Source organism: Rhinopithecus roxellana, chromosome 6 (assembly GCF_007565055.1).
Source record: "Rhinopithecus roxellana isolate Shanxi Qingling chromosome 6, ASM756505v1, whole genome shotgun sequence".
Taxonomy (NCBI): domain Eukaryota; kingdom Metazoa; phylum Chordata; class Mammalia; order Primates; family Cercopithecidae; genus Rhinopithecus; species Rhinopithecus roxellana.
Window position 1 is genome coordinate 144046745 of NC_044554.1, and position 24773 is coordinate 144071517.

At 39.3% G+C, this 24773-nt stretch overlaps 1 protein-coding gene across 4 annotated transcripts in view; it reads left to right on the forward strand.

Moving 5' to 3' along the window:
* Positions 1-952: 952 nt before the first annotated feature.
* Positions 953-24773, forward strand: part of HDAC9 (histone deacetylase 9) — a 907594-nt gene continuing 883773 nt past the window's right edge. For 3 of the 4 annotated variants that reach the window (XM_030932445.1, XM_030932446.1, XM_030932435.1), the window contains exon 1: positions 953-1321. The gene's annotated coding sequence lies outside the window, so the exon portion shown is untranslated. The remainder of the gene's footprint in view (positions 1322-24773) is intronic. The other variant, XM_030932454.1, reaches the window with a different exon arrangement.

The following is a 24773-nucleotide window of genomic DNA, read 5'->3' on the forward strand; positions in this document are numbered from 1 at the left end:
TAGCTTTAGCCAAGTATGTTTAGGATTACACTTAAAAAATATTTTAGTGTTGTACGCTTCATAAAGGAATCCACAACTACTAGTGATACTAGTATAGACTTCAGTTATAGCAGAAAAAAAAATCCCCAAGGTAAGAATACTAACCACTGAAGATCACCTCGTTAATTCTTGGCCCTTCTAACTCTGCTTGCCTTCTTTCAGGGTTGGTTTCAGAGCGAATGGTCCTCTCTGTTCAGCCTTAAAACACGGCAAACCTAAGTCATGTTTCCAACAGCAGTCACCATATTCCCTCACGTTTCCCATTTGAAAAACCCCAAATGTAGCATTTTTTTTTCTTAAAATTCCCTTGAATGATTCTTTAAGCTCTAGGCATCTGTGGGGATGTTCCAGGTACCGCCCCACAATGCTACCGCCTCTTCTTAAAAAGAAGTCGCTCAGCTGGGGCGGGATGGACCTGCGTGGCGCGCACCTGAGCGGCCGGGGCTCCCTGAGTCACGGAGGGCGCGAGAGGGCGAGGCAGCGGCCGGGCTTCTCCCCAGCACCGTTCTCTGTCACGGCCGCCGCCTGACCAACACCCCGCTCCTCGCGTAGGCATGTCTCGCTTCAGAAACCCCAAGTCGCCTTACGCTCCCTGGTCCTTCCCCTGCGGGGTTTAAAAAAAACGCTGGTGCAGCCCAGAGCTCTCTTCCGCTCCACCCTGCGCTGCCCTTGCTGCCCTCCTGCCTCCCGCGCGTCGGCCGCGCGCCCAGGTGTTCCCGCGCCTGTAATCCCCTCTGGCCCGAGCCTCCCGGCCCGCCCTGCGGGTCTCCAGCGCCTGGGCCCGCGCTCTCGCCGCGGGTCCTTCCTTCTTTCCCCACCCAGCCCCGCCCAACCTCCGCGGCGCTGGGGCTCCCGGCCGAGCCTCTCCTCCCACCTCCGTCCCCCACTTCCCTCCCCAAGAAGTGCTATTTTTAGCAAATCCTCCGCGCGCCGCCACCCGCTCAGCTCGCAGCTCGCAGCCGCCCGCTGCCGCCTTCCCGAGCTCCCCCCGCGCGGCGGCGGCGGCGGCGGCGCGTCCCGCACATCGCGCAGCGCGCACCAAGCCGGCCGCCGCGCCCGCCGCTCTCTCCGCGGTCTCCTCCTCTAGTGCCCGCCGCGGCCGGTAAATCTCGGCTGGAGGAGCAGCGGAGGTCCCCGAGTCAACTTTCATTCCCCTTTTGCTTCTGCCTCACCATTCTCTTCTCCTCCTCGAAAGATGGCTGTTTGGAGAAGGGGGAGAAGTTAGGAGGTCGCCGGCACGGAGCGAAGGAGGGCGCGACAGCCTCAGCAGGAGCGGGCGGAGGTGAGTGGCACCACGGCCGAGTCCCCGGCTGGTGCTCGAGGAAAGCCCTGGGAATTGGGGGCCACCGGTCCTCAGGATGCGTCGCGGTATTCCCTGCTCGGGTTCCGCAGGTTAACAGCATCTCAGTCCGGACTCTGATGCCACTTGCCTCGCATCTCGCAGCCCGGAGACCGGTGGGTTTAACGGAACCTTTGTCAGAAGTTGGGTGCTAGGTTATCTTTGTGTACAGACCCTGACATTTGGCAAACCGAGGCGAGCGGCCGGTGGCGTGATTCTCTCCCGCCCCCAAACACACCCAGTTTATGTTGGAGCCGAGCTATGAATGAAAAGTTTGTACTGGCAACGTGTTGCTTGAGGGGAGCAACGCTTATTGGGGGGTACCTTTGATGTTTCCTGAGGGACTTCAGTTTTAAGTCAATACATCAGAATCCTGGGTTTTAAGAAAAGTTCAGGAGGCTGGAGGATGGGAGATAAAGCAGTTCCTTGGCTAGTGGAAGGAGAGTGATGAATCGTAAGCTTATTAAGGTTAACTGGCTAATTAGATGCCATATGAGGGTGTCACAGCGGGGACTAAAAGGAGCAGAGGACGGGGGCGTTCCCTGAGCGCCTAGCAAGCTGCGTTTGTTTGGCTTTGAAGCCGTCACCCACTTGTCCGCAGTGAGAGGTGCTGGTGTCAGGCCTGTGTGTCTGTGATGTGACAGAGCGGGACTGAGCTCTCTCCAGATCCGAGGCGCGGTTGTCAGGAGAGGTGGCCTGCGATGGAGAGCTGAGGATGTAGTTCCTGTGATGTGGACTTGGAGAATTCTCTAGTGAGTCTCCTATGCTCCAATTTCAGGAAGATCTGTCAATTGTTTTTTTCTTCCAGGGAGGTGTGTGTAACCTCCTAAAAGGAACTTTCAGCTTTAAATAACTGTAGCATTTTGAAATCATGTAAGAAATGAGATATCTACATATATTCATTATTACATGTATATGGGGAGTGTATGTGTGTGTAAAATATGGGAAAGGGGTAAGAAGGCTTAAAAAGTTTAACTTCTACCCGAAAAGAAAGCAAAGAGTTAATTCTTTTCTCCCCAAATGGTATAACAATGCATATACAACTAAATACTCTTGCTGTGCTGAGATTTCTCATAAGGAGTAAGATTTAGCAATTACAAGTATTCAGAGCGCTGTCATGTTTTCAAATCTTGCAGGCACTATTGAAATCTGGAAAAAGGGAGTACATACATAGAGAACCCATATTAAAGGAAAAAAAATTAAAAATCTTCCAAAAGAAAACCTTTTGACATTTGAAAAAGCCTGGATGTTATTTTCTGATGCTCCAGAAATCTTTCTAATCCTGTAATTAACAACAGCACAGAATAAGTTGCATTTAATAAATTAGAAATCATGTTTAAAGGATATCTTTTGAACTTCTCTTTGGTACTTTTGATATTTATTATGGAAATTATCGTGATTGAAAATTTGTTGTTTAATGTATTTGCCTTTTACCACAGATAATTAGTCCTCCTTATCCTTTTAAACCACTGTTCCAGTTTGGACCAATTTAATTCCTCAAACATCAAATTACTGATGTTCCTTCTGGAAACCATTTATATTTAAAATGGCTAATAAGAATATTGTATTTCCGAAACAACATAATTTAGTCAGTTGTAAAACTTGCTTGTAATTTATTCTCATCCATTTCGTTTGAATGGGGCACATTTGAAGAAGAGCAGCGTTTTCTTAGAATATGCCATTTTCTGTGTGGGAAAAAGCTAGTGTTTTCATATATGTTTTAGCTATTAAACAGAGGCATGTAAGGTGGGAATCCTGTCTGACCTTTGATAAACTGCCAGCCAGACGGAGAGAGATGCTTTCTTAGCTCTGCTCGTGAATTGATTATCTTTACTACAGAGTGGACATGATTAGATGCACATAAGGTTGTGCAAAAGGAAGTTAAGAGTTTTAAATTAAATACCAGTTTATGGGTAGGAGACAGATTTTTTTTTTTTTTTTTTAACCTTGGTCTTCCTGTTTCTTTCCTTCTGCAGTTCAGCCTGTTGGGCTGGTCTTTATTGGAGAGTCAGACCGGCACTCTGACTAGAGAGTGTTTAGCACACTAAACTGCCATCTTCTGTAAAAATAATGATGGCTCTTTTGCAATTAAAAGATAATTTTATACATGGTTATAGATTTTTGTGATTGGTGACCAAATTAACTATAACCGTTATTATAGTAGAAAGAATTTTATGAAGTTATTGCCACTATATATAAATAATTATATATTTAAGATATGGATGAACTCTATTTGAGGTTTAGGAGTTTTGAATGTTAAGGCCAGCTGACCAGATAAAAACCTATTTAAGGCGGGGCGCGGTGGCTCAAGCCTGTAATCCCAGCACTTTGGGAGGCCGAGGCGGGCGGATCACGAGGTCAGGAGATCGAGACCATCCTGGCTAACACTGTGAAACCCCGTCTCTACTAAAAAATACAAAAAACTAGCCGGGCGAGGTGGTGGGCGCCTGTAGTCCCAGCTACTCGGAGGCTGAGGCAGGAGAATGGCGGTAAACCCGGGAGGCGGAGCTTGCAGTGAGCTGAGATCCGGCCACTGCACTCCAGCCTGGGCGACAGAGCGAGACTCCGTCTCAAAAAAAAAAAAAAAAAAACCTGTTTAATTAACTAATTTGAATGACACCAGAATTCAGATTTTTATTAATATCTACATCTAGGTTTATGTAGCTTTCCTTTCTTTTTATTAGAATTACTTCTTTTTTGAATTTGTTTAAATATTGCAACATATTACATTACAATTTGTACACGCTCAGTGGGGAAGGTGCAGGTTATTCTTAAATAGAGATGTGGAGAAATAGCTAACAAGGAGAGTCATTTGAGAAACATATGGACATCATAAAATCCTTCTGTATGTAGCATCTGTACCTTCTCATTAGTGAAATATTGTAGTTATGGACATTTTTTGTTATTACATCCAAATGTGGCTTTTTATTTTTGCTTCATTGGTTTTTTTTGTTTTAAAATATAATTTATATTAGTGTTTAAGTTGGTGGGGGCTTTTATTGCTTGAAGCCTTTTGCTTTCAATAGTTATCATACTTAATTTTTATTGCATGCATCTGCAAATATATACAATTGTTTCCCAGTTTGTTATTATAATTCTTACACTTTTTGGTGATTCCTCAAAACATTTGAGAGATAGGTAGGATGACATATTGTTCTCATTTTAGGAAGGAGGCAGCAGGTACACTGATACACCCAACATTACACAATAGTGAATCAGTGTGAAGCTAAGTGTAACGTCTATATTTCCTGTATTTTAATGATGAAAGCAAGCTGCTCCTGTATCTTATGATAACTTCATAAATTTCCAGATTTTTAAAGTGGTCATCTTTATATATGTGCAGATCAGATTTTAAATCAGTCAATATAGTCATAAGGGGATGGATCATACTGTTGGCCTGTTGATGGGAGAGAACCATGACTCTTAATAGCTACTGCTGAAATAAACAATCACACACACCTCTGTAGAATATTTGTTCTTGCAGTCAATCCATAGTCCACATATTTCTCTGCCCCTGCTGGCCTCACCCTATCAACTACCTACTGCCACCCTACTGATCAAAGCAGCCCTTGAAGTTTATCAGCACAGTTGTCAAGCTTGAGGATCATTAGCCTCACTAGCAAGAAAAGTCAGAACCTGATTTTTGGGAAGAGGGAGTATTGATGGGGACAGTAATGGAGTGTCCACTCCAGAGGCAGCCAGTAATGGTCAGAGATCATATTCTGGGTGTCAGGATGTCCATTTCTCTCATCAGCTCTGCTTCTTTGGCCGAACTTACAGATATCAAAGTGAACAGAAGGTTTATGGAATTATTTGGTCATTTCTGTCCATGTAGGCCTCATATCTGAATAAATCAGACTTTTTTAAAAAAGAAAATGGACAGAAACTTGTTCTTTTTCTACATCTCATCAAATCTCCTCTCCTTCAAACTCCACTAGAATTTTTTTTAGGACAATTGCCCACATGATTTGTAACAGCCAAAGTGATAGACTTCTGAAATTGTATTACTACAATTAACAGTGGAATATATTATCTAGCTTGCAGAAGGAAGCATTGTAATTCTGTAGAAAATGGTAATATGTAATCTCATGCAAGTATTTTTGAATAAGCAGACAGTACCAAGAGCTCTCTATTAAGCTAATATATTTATTTTTCCTCTTCCTTTCCCTAAATGTATGGTTTATAGGAGCTCATCCAAATCATTAAGTATCAACTACTGAAAAAAAGTTCAGATGTGGTTTCCTGTTTACTACGATGAATTTTGTTTAGAGCTTCAAAGAGAGGAAAACTACTATCTATTGTTTGCTGCACCAGAGAGAGTATAACGTGTTGCTGGTGAGCTGAGGAGCGCTGAGGTTGCTGGAAATGGTATTTTCTTCACATCTCTACAGAAGCTGTGATAAGAAGGAGATGGGTGTGGACTGGTTTAGTTCTAGTACAACAGTGATGAGTGGAATTTGAAGTGGCCACTGAAAGAAGGGTAAGATTTGGATAGTCTGTGTGTCACTCAAGGTATTCAGTAGCAAGTCATGGAAACTAACTTTAGTTAATATAAGCATCAAATAAATTTATTAGAGGATTTTGACCTTGTTTTCTCTTGCGGTGTAACACATTTCCACAAATTTAGCTGCTTAACACAACACCCCTTTATCATATCAGTTTCATTGCTCAGAAGTCCACTCATAGCTTAACTAGGTCCTCTGGCCAGAGATCTCCGGTGTTGGCTAGGGCTGCAATCTCAACAGAAGATCAATGGGAAAAGATCCACTTTCAAGCTTCTTTGGCAGAATTTATCTCATCATGGCTGTAGGACTGAGGCCTCCATTTTCTTGCTGGCTGTCAGCCAGAGGCTACCCTTAACTCTTAGAGGCTGCTGTTATTCTTTGCCATGTGGCCCTGTCATAGGCACTGTTACAACATGGCAGCTTACTTTTTTTAAAGCTGGCAAGGAAATCTCTCTTGCTCCAGTCTGATAAGAAAGAGTCTTATATACTATAATATAATAGTGAGAGAGTGGCATAACACTATACAAGGGCATGACTCTTTGGAGGTCAGCTTAGGATGTGTCCACCACATTGACTAGCTCATAGAATCTCTGGTATAGGGTGGGCACAGTGGCTCATGCCGGTAATCCCAGCACTTTGGCAGGCCAAGGCGGATGAATCGTTTGACTCCAGGAGTTCAAGATCAGCCTGGGCAACATGGCACAACCCTGTCGCTACAAAACACACACACACACACACACACACACACATACACACAGAAAAAATTACCTGGACATGATGGTGTGTGCCTGAAGTCCCAGCTAGTTGGAAGGCTGAGGTGGGAGGATCACCTGAGTCTGGGAATTTGAGGCTGCAGTGAGCCATGATCGTGCCACCATGCTCCAGCCTGGGCAGCACAGTAAGACCCTATTTTTTTCTTTTTTTCTAAAGAACCTCTGGTATAATCCGCAGACCTGACTTTGAAGCGACTCAAGTAGAAACAAGGCTCCAAATCCCTCTGCAGAATTTGTCCTGTGAGGTACTGCTGCTGTCGCTCTTGGCATATAGCTTCTACAGTGGAATGTGGGCTCCATATCATAAAAGAGAGGATTCTCCACATATAATAATGGGGTCCCATTGTCCCTTGCCAAAAAGAATGACGAGTGTCCACTGCTGAGGGAAAGAAGAAAAAAATGATTGCTTAATGAAATGTTTGAGTTTTTGGCCAGGATAGGCATGATAACCTTCTAGAGATGGGATTGAATTGGAAAGTGGCTGAAGTCATGTGACTCCTTGGAAGAGAAAACTCTTCCAGGATTTAGGAGAATAATGGTAATGAGGGTTCATTTATGAGTGGTGGTGATAAGAAAGGAGTAGAAAACCTTTGAAAGATGAATCACTACACATATATTAGTCTGGGTATTGACTTAATTAGTCCCTAAATATATTCCATGCATGAAAGACTTTCAAGAGACTGATTCCACTAATCCTTGCAGGGAACCAGTGCTGTGACTTGGAGGCCTGCAGTGTGGTCTACCCTCATTTTATAGAAAGGAGCAGAGCTAAAGGACCATTGTACTATATTTATGGCCCAGTGACTATGGGGTGCTATGTAGGGGGTTGGGGGACTATTGAACATACCCTGTGCTCTAAGCACTTTGCCAGACATATTTTAACTATTTTGTATCTCAAACTCTGGCAGTTTAGTTTATATTTTCCTAGTTCTGCCTCCCTTCTCCCCTGGCAGGTGTGTGGAGACTTTGAAAGGCTAAATACTTTGCCAGGGGTTGTTCAGCTAGGGGTGGCATTAGGTTTTGAATCCAGGTCTGATTCCAGAGCCTAAAGTCTTGTAGTACACATCCCATACTCAAAAGCAGTAAGTGAAGTTTCCAGGGAGAAAGCCTGTTACTCACAATGAAGTGGATGTCAGTGCTACAATTGCTGTTGGGTTCCATCATTCACCTTGAGAGAACTGGATACTGCAAGATGAGGGTTAAAGAGAGGAGTGAGAGAGTGCGCTGTACCATGCCTTCTTTTATTTTCTCAGCAGGAAGTACATATTATAGGTCTCTCTTAGATCTAAAAGTAAGAATGGGGAGTAGAGGCTATGCATTTTTATTTCTACTTATCATTTTGGTTAAAATCAAAAGCACTGTGTCTCCTTTCTTTCCTATATGTAGATTTCTACTATTAAATTAAATCAAGTAACATTATGAATTCTCATTGCCTCTTTGGCCACAGGGTTCTTTCTATAGCTTTTTCAGTAGATGCCACTGTTTTGATCTTGAAAAGTCTATTGAGACATTCTTCCTTTGTTCTTCTATTACTCAGTCCCTCTTTCTACTCTGTGGTGCCTCTGAAATCTATTCATAGATATTCTACTTTTTCTTCTGTTTTATGTACTTAAATATCTTCTTTAAATGGATCTGGTTCCATTGATCAGAATTATTGGCCCAGATCCCCTTGCTGCTCCACTGTACCCAGGAATTCTTATCTATTTTCTGTTAATTTTACTGAGTTTTACTCTACATCCCAGCACAGTATGAGGAAGCCGTTAAGATTTCTCTGGGTATCTGAACCAAAATGTAAACATTTAAAACTGAATACCTCAAGGAAGTGGTGTGACTGGATTGTGTTAGATCAGGCGCATACCTATGGACTACTCCACTGTGGCCAGGCAAAGGGAGTTTTATTATTGCTCCATCTGGGTTCAGGTGTGCACCCTTCTAGAATACTACTGTTCTCAAAGAGGGAAATTGTGAGCCAGCGCCTCCTTGACTGGGGTCAACAGTACTAATCTATTCTAGAGCACACTGTAGCTCAGGAAATCTCTAAATAAACTTAATTTCTTCATATAGGTTTTAGATTTCCTGAGCAAGATTAGGCCAGATTTGACTTTAAAAGCCCAAACTTCTTAGCATGACACCAGTTCTTTCACAGCCTGGACCCAGCCTATCTTTATTACACTGACTGATTGATTGGTGCAGGGTTTTGCTCTGCTCCCAAGACTGGTGTGATCATAGCTCAGTATAACCTTGAGGTCCTAGGCTCAAGTGATCCTTCTGTCTCAGCCTCCCAAGTAGCTAGGACAACAGGCTCATGCCAGGATACCTGGCTAATTTTTATTTATTGTTTATTTTTAAACATTTTTTTTTTTTTTTGTAGAAGGGGTCTTGCTGTATTGCCCAGAGTGGTCTTGTACTCCTGGCCTCAAGCTATCCTCCTGCTTAGGCCTCCCAAAGCACTAGGATTACAAATGTGAGCCACCATGCCAGGCCCTTACATTTTTAACTGTTGCCACTCCCTGCCTTTCATCCAGTAAATCATTAAGGATTTAAATCCTAAACTTGGAGCTAGCAGGTGGCTTTGATTTTAGATAAAAAGGAGTAGCCAACCTGAGAGAATAAATCAACGTGTAAAGAAAAGTCAAGATGAGAGAGAGAAAAAAGAGAGAGAGAGAAAAAAGAGAGAGAGAGAAAAGAGAGAGAGAGAAATAAGAACTTTTCAGTTTTTCATTCCCTGCATCCAGTCATTCTTAAGTCTGGTTCTATAGCTGATTTTTCCAAGGGTATGTTATGTGAGCAATAAATTATCCATAAATTGAATTTCTGCATCTTGCAATAGAAAGAGAACTATGTAGCACAGGTTTCTATGAGTGATCATCTCATAGCCAAAATCAGACTTTCATACTGCTGGGGTTCTGTTGGGGATTAGGAAGCTGTGCTTCTCTGCCCTACTTTTTCACTGGGCCCAATGTATGTCCCACCTCTTCTGTGATGCTTCCTCTGATTACTGCAGCACACGGAGATCTCATTCCTCTCTGAATTCCTACAGTAGTTTAGGGTTATGGCTGTGTTTTTGCAGGCTTACAAATGAAATTCTAGTATTAATTGAGAAAATCCATAATAAAAAGGCTACTGTATTAAGAAAGTCTTTTAAAGGAATTTGCATTTTAAAGGAACAGCATCCTTATATTTTTGAATTATAGTAGTATATTTAATACACAGGATGATTTACATGTGTATTTATGGTCTCTTTGCAATTACCCTGTGGCTCGCTAGAGATTCATAGTCTCCCACCACTTAGATGGAAAGGAGGGCAGAGAAGGTTTGGCTTCCTAATGGGCACTTTCTCCAAATAAAATACCACAGGAAGAATGGGCTGGTTTTGACTAAGACTACAGGTGTGTACAGTGTGAATGTGTTTATTTTTTATTAAACATTCTACTTAAGTATATAGGAACATAAAATACAAATGCTTTTGCTTATAGATTTCTTAAATTATAGAACCAAACCCAACAAACAAATGTTGAATATAAACAACAGAATTGATGAAATTAAAAGAAACAACAATGAACTGTGACAGATGATGCTGTATTGTTGAAATTACATTGCCAGTATCCAGTTTAAGAGTATAAAGATGCAGTCTCAGATTCTGTTCTTATTTAATCTATTTCTATGTTTTATATCAATATAGATACAGAAATTGTCCTTTTATAAGTAGATTAAAACCAAACAAACAATATTAACTTTGAGGCTTTGTGTATGGCTCAGGGTAATCAGACTTTACACATGATCAAAATTCCTCAAATAATCCTCAAAGTCAGTTGTAATGAGACATCACCTGAGACTTCTGTAACATCTTTTTGTTCTCTTGAATATGTGATTAGTATTGTGGAGTCATCGAATTCAAAATCAAATGTGTAAGCTGTATTCCAAGATTTCTGGAATGGAGAACAGATTGTGTAGAAGCTACACAGTGATAGGATGCATGCATTATCTTCACATTCATGATGATTGTAACCACTATAGTACAGGTACTTTTGTCTGCCTGTGCTACCATGTGTTCTGTAAAGACTCACTTCATCCTTACCTTTTCTCTAAACAGACTTTATTTGTTTAGCAAACTTTCTATTCTTTGATCTCCACTTAGTATATGCATGATTGAAAACACCAAGTGCAAACAACCTGATGAAAATTTGGTGGCAGTATTTAGTTTTTAAATGTTTATTCAGAAACTGATTAGAATACAATATATATATTTAGATGATCATCCAAATGAAATCCCAAAATGGAAAAAAAAATATTTCACATCAAGCTCATTGACCTCAGTTTGAAATACACAGTTGCAAATGTTAATTGGCCACTTAAAACATTTTACATCTTGCTGTGTGTTGTGTGTCATTAATGAAATTGTAAGCTCCTTGAGGTGAGACTCTATGCTTACTGTTTTGTTTTCTTCCATAGCACTGTGTGCATTTCTTATAGTTGATGCCCAACAAGTGTTTGCTGATTGACCACTTATTAATATATTGTTATTACCTATTGCTCTGTGAGATCCTCACAGGCAGGGACTATTTTGTTTTAATCTGTGGTCTCTGAATGCCTAGCACAGCAACTCTCACATGAAAAATGCCTAATGAATGTTCTGAATGAAAGAATGGATGACTTGTTGGCTTTGTGTGTGTGTGTGTGTGTATGTGTATTCTTTTAGATCTAATCTCTCATGTACAGGGCACTTCTAACAGTTGTATAGATAGATCAGTGCTGTCCAATAAGATTTTCTGTGATGATGGAAATATTCTGTTTACGCTCTCCAATATCATAACCACTAGGCACATGTGGTCTTTGAAATTTAGCAAATGTGGCCAATGGCCTGAATTGAGTTTTATTTAATTTTAATGAGTACATAGTCATACATGGCTAGTGGGCAGCACAGGCCCAAATGATAAACTGTACTTTCTCAAACTTACTTGCTCTCATATCTAACATTATTATAGTTTTTGGTTATAATTGGATATTGTTATTTAATTTTGTTGTATTGGATGGATGAAGTGAATTCATCACTATAAAAATAGGGCAGTATAGTCCACCAAGTTGATTTCATTCTTTCCTAAATGACCAGCAACATTGGATGTCATCTATTCACTTGCCTCACTATCTATTTGGTATTTCATCATTTCCTTATTAGGCTAGAAGCCTGACACCACTTTTGCCTTTTTTTAAAATGACCCAGGTTGTCTTGCATTTGCTTGTCTTTCTGTTTTAATCCTTTTTTCCCCCTAATAAACCATTTTAACTTGGATTATCTACATCATTATTGTCATTTTTAGAGATAAGGTCTTGCTCTGTCACTCTGTCACCCAGGCTAGAATGCAGTGGTGTGATCATAGCTCACTGCAGCCTTGAACTCCTGGGCTCAGCTGAACCTCCTGCCTCAGCCTCCTAAGGACCTGGGACTACAGGCATATACCACCACACCTGGCTAATTTTTTATTAGAATTTTTTTTTTTTTTTTTTTTTAGAGATGGAATCTTGCTTTGTTGGCCAGGCTGGTCTTGAACTTCTGGCCTCAAGTGATCCTCTGGAGTAACTGAGATTATAGGAGTGCACCACTGCACCCAGCCTGTATTATTATCATTGTGAATACTACCAACATCATTTTTATTTCTGGTGTTTATGCTTTGCTAGCCTATATTTGATGTTATGTACTAATGTCTACTGATAGTCTAAACACATTTCAAATTTATTACAATCTGAAAATTGTCTGAATATTCTTTTTCTCCAATTGTTTTCTTTGCTTATCTTGCCCTTCTACACTTTCTGGTCCAGAAGAAAGAAGTAGCATCATAGGCATTACAACATTAGAATTCAATCCTTACGTAAGATGTAATCCCATCATGACAAGTGTCACGGCTGTTGCCAAATCCATGAAATCGATACAACAGGACTGTCATTTAGAAGGACAGGAATTGCTTCCTGAAAGTGGCTGAGATCTTTTATGCAATTTGTAGTTCTGCTAGGGCAAGACTTCGATTAGAACTTATTGTACACATATTGAACCTCAGTATTGGGTATATTCAATTCTCCTTTGATTCTTATAATAGTACTGAATCTAGTAGTATGTCATGGTTATAGAGGCTATCTATGCAAGTAAGTTGAAATCAGCTCTGCTGACTAGCAGAAATACTTTAGAATTTTCCACTCATTTTCTGTTTACTGCTAGAGATTTAATAGTTGTCTTATGTGGCAGAATTTGAATGCACAGACTTCAGCATGGAAGCTTGCCTTTTGTTCATTTTTTTAGTCTAGCTTAGTAGTTCCCAAACTTGACTGCGCATCAGCATTTCTGTTCAGGGTGATACACACAAAAGACTGTTAACTATACTTTATGGTTAAGTTAACCTCTTTTCAAGGCACTTTTGTCTATACTAGATTTTCATCTTGGAACCTACCTTTCCCTCACTACCCCAAAGATGCATCTCTTCTTTATTTCTTCTATTTCTACTTTCAGTCCAGCACACAGCTGCTCATTGAGTGAACTTGTAGATGTGCTCTTGAATAGATTTCACACAATAGGAGACAAATTCGGTAGCAATATATAGAATTTTGAACTTGTGAATCCCCAGTTGAGCTTTTATCTTCTTATTGCTTTCGTATGCGTCTTGATGGTGAGAAGCTAGTACTGCTTTGTTATCTTCTTTCCCAATTTTTCCCCGTAAACATTCTCCTAAAAAGCCCTAATGATGTAAATGATACATTATGTTCATTCTTGACAGGTTGGGGAAATGAGGAAGGGAACTTTCTTTTGTGACTTGTGCTGTAGATATATTTTAAAATCTCCTATTTATCTATTTGACCCAATTTTTAAAAGTTACTTACATTAAAATAAATATTAAATAAATTTAGTATTATAATGAAACAATATTTTGCTTTTATTTATAAAGTTCGTCAGGCTGGGTGTGGCGGCTCTCACCTGTAATTCCAGCACTTTGGGAGGCCGAGGCAGGTGTATTACCTGAGGTCGAGAGTTCGAGACCAACCTGGCCAACATGGTGAAACCCTGTTTCTATTAAAAATTAAAAAAAAAAAAAAATTAGCTGGGTGTGGTGGTGGGCACCTGTAATCCTAGCTACTTGGGAGGCTGAGGCAGGAGAATCGTTTGGACCCTGAAAGTGGAGGTTGCAGTGAGATGAGATCGCATCACTGTACTCCAGCCTGAGCAACAGAGTGAGACCCTGTCTCAAAAAAAATAAAGAAAAAGATAACTAAAGTTCATCAAAGGCCTTTGCCTAAACTTATGAGATAACTTGTTTACTAACCAGAACACCCTTTTGGAGTTACTTACTACTTTTCTCTGTGAGAACAAACACCGTATATTCACCTTAACTTACATTGTCGAAAGTATAATGCTAAGTCTACTCAAGTCAAATGGGAAAATGTAGGTCAAATGGAATTTGTATTTCAGAATAATGGCAAAAGTTTTAATTTCTCTAGAATGGCAGATCTGAAATATTCTTGTGTGTTATAATTTTCAAGTAACTACTGGAAACTCATTAAAATATATTTTATACCCTATTTTTCTTACATATGTTATAAAGCCCTTACTATGTTGATATTTTATTAAAACAGTAATCATTTAAAGATATTTATGTAAAACAGAAATCTTTTGTATTTACTCGAGTAGTTACCATTTCAGTGCTCTTCATTCCTTTGTTTGTATCTAGATTTTCCTCTGATATCCTCTTCCTTCTGCCTGAAGGACTTCCTTTAAACATTCTTTGTGGCATAGATCTGCTGGTGATGAATCCTTTCAGCTTGCTTTTGTATTTCTGAAAATGTCTTCATTTCACCTTATTTTTGTTGGATATAGAATTCTAGGTCAGTTTTTTTCTTTTAATACTTTAAAGATGTTGCTTCATTGTTTTCTTATTCACATTGTTTTTTATGAGAAAACTGCTGTCATTTTTACTTTTGTTCTCCTTTATAGATAACAAGTCCTATAACATATTCTGTTTATCCCTGACTTTGAACAATTTGATTTTGATGTATGTTGGTATAGCTTTCTTCATGTTTCTTGTGCTTTGGGTTCATTGAGCTTCTTGGGCCTGAGGGTTAATAGTTTCCATCAAATTTGAAAAAAAAGTTAGTCTTTATTTATTCAGAATTTTTTAGGAGTCCCTCCTCTTTTTTCTCTTATTCAGGAACTCCAGTTGCATGTATATTAGGAACACTGATGCTCTGATTATTTATTTTTATTCTTTCTTCTCAATGTTACATTTTGAGTAGTTTCTATTGCTATGTCTTCAAGTTCACTATCAAGTAATCATATTTAGTGTGTTCTCCATCTCGCATATTGTAGTTTTCATCTCTTGAAGTTCAATTGGGTGTTTCAAAATTTTCCATGTCCCTATTTAACTTTCTAAACATATGGAATAGATTCATAAAAACCATTTTAATGACCTTGTTTGCAAATTCTAATGTCTTTTTTAGTTCTTGGTCAATTTTGTTTGATCGACTTTTTATCCTTACTATGGGTTATATTTTCCTACATCTTTGCATGCCTAGTAATTTTTGATGGATACCAGACATTGTGAATTGTACGGTGCTGGATATTTTTATATTCCTATAAATCTTCTTGAGTATTTTTTTTTCTGGGATGCAATTAGTTACTTGGAAACAGCTTGATCCTTTCAGGTCTTGTTTTTAAGATTAGTTTCTGAGTACTCTACCCAACACCCCATGAATTATGAAGTTTTCCAGTCTGGCTGGTAGGAACAGGCACAATTCCCAGACTTGTGTGAGTGCTGGGTACTGTTCCCATTAACACTTTCAGGTGGTTCTTTTCCTAACTTTGGGTTGTTTTCTCACATCTGTGTCCTGATCATTACACTGCTGAATATTCAAGGGGGGAGCTCTTTTGTAGACCTCTGGGTATCTCTCTGTATTTTAGCTTTCCTCCCTCCAGTACTCTGGCCTGTGACATCTAGCTGCTCTGATCTCTTAGTTCCTCCAATCCATCTCCTCAATTCAGGGATTATGCTAGGCTCTGCCTGGATTTTCCTTTCCTGGGCGATGATCTGGAAGCTGGAATAGTCATAGAGCTCAGGTCATCAGTTTCCCATTTCTTAGGGTTCATCACGTGTGTTTTCCATTTCTCAAGGATTATTGCCTTGTGTCTGGTGTCTTAAAAACTATTGCTTCATATTTTGTACAGAACTTTCATTTTTTTAGTCGGGGATACTTCCAGTCCCACTTACTCAGTCTTCCTTGGAAGTGGTTCCCCCATTCCTTTTCTCTTCCATGTAAAACCTTGTTGGTCAGTATAATTTTGGACACTACTTAAGTATTTAATGCTCAATTTAATGTAGTTTATTTTGATATTCTATGTCTTTCTTTTCAGCAGTTTCCAAATTTCTTTAATTAACATTTTATATTGTAAGCATATTTTTAAAAGTCCGTTTTGCACAGCTATATTCTATATTATGCTTGATGATTTTATCACTGTCCTAGCCATTCAAAACCATTCTTAAGGCAAGCTAGTCATAAAATAAGGAGTTAAATTTGTTGAACATAATAATTTACATACTTTTAAGTGGATAAAAGATGCTACTATGGGAAAGTACCATGTTTTTTAAGAAGGATAGAAGCCAAGTGGCTTCGAAATAATGTACTCTTGAATCTAGTAAATGTGAATGATCATAAAACAGCTCATAAATTACTATATTTTAAATTGGATCACTTCTTATGGATTGCTCCTCTTTTATATTTATTTAGGAGTTTCTGTAGTTCATGGATAGGCCTTGAGATTGTTCATATGTCAAGCAATAGTGAACTATGTGCTGGTGAATTATTTTATTTTTAATCCTCTCTCATATTTGAATGATAAAATATACTACTGTGAACTAATATGAGAATAAAGTGTCAAAATTCAGGAGCACATCTTGCTATAGTGAATACATCTTGTTACTTCAAGAGTTTTCTGGCAGTAAGGGCACAATTGACTGTGATAATTTAAAAGAATCCTTGAGGTGGTATAGTTCCATATGCTGTAGGAATATGTCAATGATTTTTTAATTTTGCAATTTGAGTTTTTAATGTAGTCTTTTGAAAGCTAGTTGTTAAGCATGGCAAGAAGACTAGAGTTACTTTAGAATTCTTAGGAAAATAATTTTGTAAGAACAAATTAAAATTAACTTTTTCTTCAGCACTGTCATAAATATCAGCACTGTGAAGCCAGAGTTGTGGCAGTGTTACAAGGCTATGTTTCCAATATTTAAGAATAAAGGTTAGGCCAGATTTATATTCTCTTACAAAATTGAACCAAAATATAAATAATTTATAGAATTTTAAGAATAGAATCTTGAAAAAGCCAATACTACTCTGTGAGGGAGACTGTTAGTTGTCTCCTAATCTCCCTTTTCCCTACTATTCTCCCTTTTCCCTACTATACTAAGTATAGTATAGTCTCCCTTTTCCCTACTATACTAAACTTAGCCCCTAAGTTTTAGCTGGGGACAAATCCCTGCAGGACAGAGATGACATTTCATAGCCTTCCTTGCAGCTAGGAATTATAAACCATGTGACAAAGTTCTGACCACAGGATGTAAACAGAATGATTATGTGCAACTTCAAGTAGGCCATTAAAGGAAAAGGGTGTGCTGTCTCCTTTCCCTTCTCATTTGCTGCAATGTGGGAATGATCGTTGACTATCTTACACCTTGCTAAGGAGGCCAGCACTCTAAGAACGGCGGAGCAACAAGATTTTTAAAGAAGGTGTAGGACAGTGTATTAATCTGTTCTCACACTGCTGATAAAGACATACCTGAGACTGGGTAATTTATAAAGGAAAGAGGTTTAATGGACTCACAGTTCCACATTGCTGGGGAGGCCTCACAATCATGGTGGAAGGCAAAGGAGAAGCAAAGGCACATCTTACATAGTGACAGGCAAGAGAGCTTGTGCAGGAGAACTCCCATTTATAAAACCATCAGATCTCGTGAGACTTATTCACTACCGCGAGGACAGTATGGGGGAAACCACCCCCATGATTCAATTGTCTCCACCTGGGTCCACCCTTAACACATGGAGATTATTACAATTCAGGGTGAGGTTTGGGTAGGGACATAGCCAAACCATATCAGACCATGATAGTGACATTTTTACTTTTTTTAATTTTATATTCAGGGGGTACGTATGCAGGTTTGTTACAAGGGTATATTGCGTGATGCTGAGATTTGGGCTTCTATTGATCCCATCACTCAAATAGTGAACATAGTACCCAATAGGATATTTTTCAACTCTTTGCGCCCCCTCTCTAGCTCCTCCCTTTTGGAGTCCCCAGTGCCTATTGTTCACAGATGATGACTTTTGAAGTGGAGTTGCCATAACAGCTTGGAGTCTTATCTAAGCCACTGTTATTTTCAGTCTCTGTCACATACAGCCAAAGCTATATGCAGTAAGTCCTCACTTATCGTTATGGATAGGTTCTTGGAATCTGCGACCTTAAGTGAAATGACGTATAAGGAAACCACTGTTACCACAGGCTAATTGATATAAACAAGAGTTAAGCTCCTATGGCATATTTCTGGTCACAAAAATATCACCAAACTTCTACATAAAGACCCAAACATTTCTAATATAAAACATTGGAATAAATGTGAGGTGTACATACCTTTAAGAAAGATTCCTAAAAACAAATAAGAAAATTGTTTACTCACTTACTCCAATTCAGGGTCTTGGGTGGCCAGAGCCCATCCCAGTAGTTCAGGGCACCAGTTGGGAACCAGCCCCGGACAGGATGCCATCCCATCTCAGGGAACACTCACACCCACCCATACTCAGACCAAGACTGTGTACACATGCCAATTCACCTAACGTGCACAGCTCTGGGATGTGGGAGGAAACCAGAGTACCCAGAGAAAACTCATGCAGACAAGGGGAGCGTGTGCAAACTCTATGCACACAGTGGCCTGGGCTAGGAAGTGATTTTTTCTTTTATCAACTTTATAATGAAACAAATGAAATGACATTATTTGAGAACCTGCTGTACATTGTTCCCATAATTATATATTTTTTTGTTTATAAGACACGTTAAGAGTTTCTTTTTGTAACCATAAGCTTGAAACGACCAAGTGATCATACATCATAGAGATCTAAACTTTTTCAAAGGCCTTCATTTTTTTTTAAACTAGACTAGTTCAATATCTATCAGCTGAGGTAAGGAGGATAATATAATTAAACTTATCTGGCTCTTTTCTGAGAAATTTAAAAAAAGATTTGAGGCACCTAAATCCTTATGCTGACTTTTGAAAAAACAAGGGTTGGGAAAAGAGAGAATGCTAAGTTATTCAGCTTTCTACTTTGCCCCCAGACACCAAATATTTTTTCAATTTTCATTTCTCAGTGTGAAAAGACTCCCTATGCCATTTCACACTGTTCACTACTTCCCCTTTTAGAAATGATCATCCCAGAGCTTCTGGGGTATCGCACCCTCCAGTTTCCTCCTCTGCCTCTGCTCTCTCCTTGTCTCCTTCTTGGGACTCTTTTTAATTCACTCCTTCAATGTGGGCATAGTCTGATTCTTGGCTCACTTTTCCCTTTACTTTGTGTAAGGGAGATCACAAACTGGCAGCTTATAGATATGTTTTGTTGATTCCACACAGAATTCAAAGAAATATTGAATTAATTGACAGTGTTTAAAAATCAGGACATCCAATATGAAGGTACAGATTTTGGCTTTTCTTGAATAAGGAGACGATCTCACTGTACTGCACAGACATTCCCTGTAGCATTAGGTGATTGGAGCTGAGTTACAGCTGCCTCCTTTAGAGAGGTGTGTTCTTTCTTTTTTGTTATAGTCCCCCCACTCCCCATTGCTTACATCTTGTGTTTTATCTATTTTCATTACTTGCCTGATATTTTAGACGTTTTAGTGGAGAGGATACTCACCTTCCTATGTAATTTAAATTTTGAATTAACCTTTTCCAAAGACTATTTCCTTTTCCTGCCCCTTTCTTTTCAATTCCGTTTCCTCCTTCAGATCATTTCTACTGCTATCTTAATCAGACAGTCATGTTGTCTTACCTGGCTTCCTTGCAATAGAATTCTAACCAACATTACTTCTGGAATAGCCGTTCTAAAATTAAATTTTAGTATTTTTCTATCTAGCCTCAAAACTTTGATTAGCTCATCTGCTTTCTAGATGATTTCAAACTCTGACATTGGTATGAATGCAAAATGGGTATAGCCACTTCAGATAACAATTTTGGTAGTACCTCAAAAAGCTGATCAGAGAGTTACTATATTACCTAGGTATACACCCAAAAGAATTGAAAACATATTTCCAGACAAAAATGTATATATAATTATTTATGTCCATTTATAATAGCCAGAAGGTGGAGACAACCCAAATGTTAACCACCTGATGAATAGATAAACAAAATGGTGTGTAGTCGCACAATGGACTATTACTAGGTCATGAAAAAGGAACGAAGCAGTGATTTATGCTACACCTGGGTGAACCTTGAAAACATTATGCTAAGTGAAATAAACCAGACTTACAAGGTCACATACTATATTATTCCATTTATAGGAAATATCCAGAGACTGAAGGTATGGTAGTAGTTGCCCAAGGCAAAAGGAAGGGGAAATGAGATGCAACTGCTAAAGGATATAGGGTTTCTTTCTGTGGCAATGAAAATTTTCTGGAATTAGATGGGGCTGATGGCTGTATACCTCTGTGAATATAATAAAAATCACTGAATTATATAGATTAAAAGGGTAAATTTTTAGGTATGTGAATGATACCCGAGAAAAAGTCAGGGAACGCGATGAAAAACAAAACAAAAACCGAAAGCTCCTTAGAACTCAAGATCCTTCATGATCTGACCTTTGCTGGTTTTTCCAGTCTCATTTCTGGGTACTTTGTCTTTCCATATGCATTGCCTGTCTGCTTCTCTTTCCCTTGCACTAGTATACTAATCTACACACTCTTCCAAGAGTTCCATGCTGTCTGTCAGTCTTATTATCCGTGCATACATTTCTTTTTTTTTTTTTTTTTTTTGAGATGGAGTCTCATTCTGTCTCCCAGGCTGCAGTGCAGTGGTGTGATCTCAGCTCGCTGCAACCTCCGCCTCCCAGGTTCAAGTGATTCTCCTGCCTCAGCCTTCTGAGTAGCTGAGATTACAGGTGCACTCCACCACACCTGGCTAATTTTTTATATTTTTGGTAAAGATGGGATTTCACCATATCAGCCAGGCTGGTCTTGAACTCCTAACTTCAAGTGATCCGCCTGCTTCAGCCTCCCAATGTGCTGGGATTACAGGTGTGAGTCACCATGGTTGGCCCTGTGTACACATTTCTACCAGAAAAGTCCTGCCCATTCTCTTCTCCTCACATTCATCTCTTAAATTCCTGATTTTATTTTGAGTTCATATTTCACCTCTCCTGGAATTCCTTCTTATACACCAGTGCTAGATTACTTAATAGGGGAATTAGGTAGACTTTTCAGGGCAGACAGCAGTACCCTATGAATGAAAATGGATTAACTTTGATGAGTTTATCCCACCTTTGCAATCAGAAAATCTTGAAAGAAGCTCTTTTGAGTGTACATGTAAGTGTTATGTTTCATAGTTTTTAAACTTTAAATAAAATATGGTGGACTGGGTACGCAACCATGATATTTTAGAACAAGCATCATGTCACAATATTAATCTGGCATTGCTGCCTCCTCTCTCCTGCCCTGTGTAGATTAGGAGCAAACCTAGGGTGTTTGCGCCTCCCAAATACCCTGTGCATCCCTTGCTACCCTAAATGGTAACTATCTGTTTCTTTTTCTGTCTCTCCATCTAGACTGGGAACTCCTTAGTGATAGCTCCTGTATCTTTCATTAAAAAACATCTTTACAACTAAATTCCAGTAATTCTCCATAGAAAGTGGTAAGTTTTGAACAAATGATTAGACATCCTTTGTGATCAAATGTAGGCATGTGAGAGAGACTATTAGCATTTGCCCTACTGAAGATCAGAGATCTGAGGACATTTTAAGAAATGCATAATTAGGTGGCTTCATTGAAATACAACTTGATCTCTTTCTTTCTCTCTCTCTCTCTCTCTCTCTCTCTCACACACACACACACACACACACAAACACACACACCTCCCACCTCCTTTAAAAAGCTATTTCAAAAAGAGTAGAAGCAAAAAAGTGAGATTTAAAACTTTTTCTCAACCGATGCACCTGAGGAAGGTGTTACATTTAAGGCCTAAAGTGGATTTTAAATTGACACTTCCCCTAACATATTTTTAAAGTGTTTTCTGTACTTTTTGAAACAGCTTTTCTTTTTCATGTCAGCAAATTCATAAGTTAACATTCATGTACTAACATTAACTCCTATTTTGGACTTGCTCATTATGCAGTGGTAAATAGTGGATGGTTAATGTTTTTTCTTTCAAAAATGTGATTATACTTAGTTATTTATAAGTAATTCCCCCCTTTTTTACCTTTCATTTTTAAAACTAGAAATTCTTGTTTCGACCCTATAGTGTCTTATTTGGGTTCTACAAATCAGACTCTTGGACAAAGATTTGATTGCAGGTAGTTTACTAAGGAGGCATTCAGTAAATGGTTTGTATTAAGCAAGTTACTGACTTGAGCAACTAAAATTTTAATTCTTCCAGGAGAACTATAAAAAAATATGCCTTAGAATTAGCTACATGAGAAGCAAGGGAGTTGGGATATGATATACTAGAACCTGTTAGTCCTTAGTTGAGGGCTCTTCTGGGGGTGTTAATCCCCAGAGCTTCCAACTGCAATGCAGGTCCAGAGAAAACCCTCAGGTAAAGAAATAAAAGGGCTGACAGTTGGAAGTCTGTGGGCAGAGATTCAAGTAGCAATGACCAGGGAGTCTGGGCGAGTACCAACAGCGTTCACTGTATATGGAGATGGGCACCATCGTGGGAGGAGTGCTCAAGTGTGAAAAAGCCCAGAATTTAAATTAGCTTTTCTCAAGCATTTACTCAGTCCTCAGGTAAGTACCTACTGTGTGTAAAGGCTGTGCTAGGTAATGGGATATATGAATTCGATTGTAGAGGCAATTAGCTGTTTTAAAGCTCAGTTCCTTCATTTCAAATGAGAACTTATTTTCTTTCTTTCAAAATGGAGAATCAAATGAGATAGTATTCCTGAACATACTTTAAAATATTGAGAGCACTTTACACTCATCTCCGCCCCCCCCACTTTTTTTTTTTTTGGAGACAGAGTCTCACTTTTGCCCAGGCTGGAGTGTAGTATCGCGATTTTGACTCACTGTAACCTCTGCCTCCTGCCTCCTGGATTCAAGCGATTCTCCTGCTTCAGCCTCCTGAGTGGCTGGGATTACAGGTGTGCGCCACCAAACCCAGCTAATTTTTGTATTTTTAGTAGAAACAGAGTTTCACCGTGTTGGTCAGGCTAGTCTCAAACTCCTGACCTCATGATCCGCCCTCGGCCTCCCAAAGTGTTGGATTCCAGGTGTGAGCCACTGTGCCTGGCCCTTTGTCTCTTATCAGGAATATGTTAGCCAGTCAAAAGCTTGTTTTCTTCTTCGACCATGTGAATTTGGCCTCTCTGTGAAGCATGTATAAGATAGTAAGTTTAAAAGTTTCATGAAAGGAATAAGGTACCATGGGGATGGTTATTTTTAGCCAGTTGGCATTGAAGACTTCCTGGGGAAAGTGGATAAAATGGACCTTAAAGTAATGGGTAGGAATTATTCTTGTGGAAACAGGGAATTTCTGAAGGAACAGTGTATGCCAGGAGAGCCTGAGCAAAGTCCTAGAGGTGGTGCAACTGAGAACCACTCACTGCCCAGGTTAGGCATTTTTTCCCCCTTAACTACAAATTGAGGATACTAGTACTACCTACACTATAAGATTGTTGCAAGAATATCTCGTAAGGATAAATGAGCTGTGTCATGTAAGGTAGGTGGGATAGGGTAAATTCTAACTTCATCTGTAGCTTTTGGTGTCACTGTAGTTTCTGATTATAAGTTATCCAGTCCCAAAGAAAGCAGTGTTTCCTAAAGTATATGGGATGTAAACCCCACAACATCTACAAGAAAAGAGGATTATGACGTTAAAAGAATCTGAGAACTCCTATGTACCATACATAGATGGATTTCATAGAGAGACACATTAAGATAGTAACAGTGCTGAGAAGTGGGGCAATAAATAAACTTTTTTTTATAGTTTGTTTAATGCTGTTTATTAAATTTCTTTAATCACTGGTTTCTTTTCTCCCCTTAATGTAATACTTATTCACATTGGACGTTCTTTGTAAAATGTGAATTTGAAGAGCTTCATGTGGTCGATCAAGCAAGTTACCAGTACTTATATATCCATATTAATATTGTCAATTTATCTTAAGGAGTTGTAAATGGCTTGAAATAATAAGAAACTTTGCTAAAAATACTTTTTGCGATTCTCCCTCTAGGCGTGCTTCTAAGCAGTTTCTTATTCATTGCCCCCACCCACATCAATCATTGTATGGTGCTTTATATATTTCATTCCTCATTTTCTACACAGAATTGTATTGCTCACCCCATGATTCCTCCCAGGCCTCAGATCTGCTTAGAATGATGTTTTTTTGGCCTCACTTGAGATAATTTAAAGAACATTACCCAGACAATTCTGAACGTTGACTTCCAAAAATACTTGGAGTAATGCCATCATCATTAAACTAAGTGGGTAACTTTCAAGGTGAGTGGTTTTAAAAGGGACAGCAGCTTCTTGGATGTGCGCTTTCTCTGCAGAATAAGTGGTTTGTCTTTTTATAGTCATAGAAGGAGCTCTGAATTCCTACTATGTGCTTGGCCTTTTGGTAGATATAGTCTGTTTTGGGCAGAAGTTCATAGTCTACTGGGGAAAAAATAAATGTTCAAAAGTAACCACTGTAGAAAAGGATAGATGTAGTCGTAGAAGCTTCAGAGTGTTATCAGAATACAGAGGAGGGGTCTTTCATAGGGGTCAAGAAAAGTCCCAGGGATACTTATGATGAACCTTGAATACCGCGAGAACAATAGAGATATTCCAGGCAGAAAGAAGTAAATGTGCAGAGGCCCAGAGATGTGACAAAGGACAAGGAACTCCATGT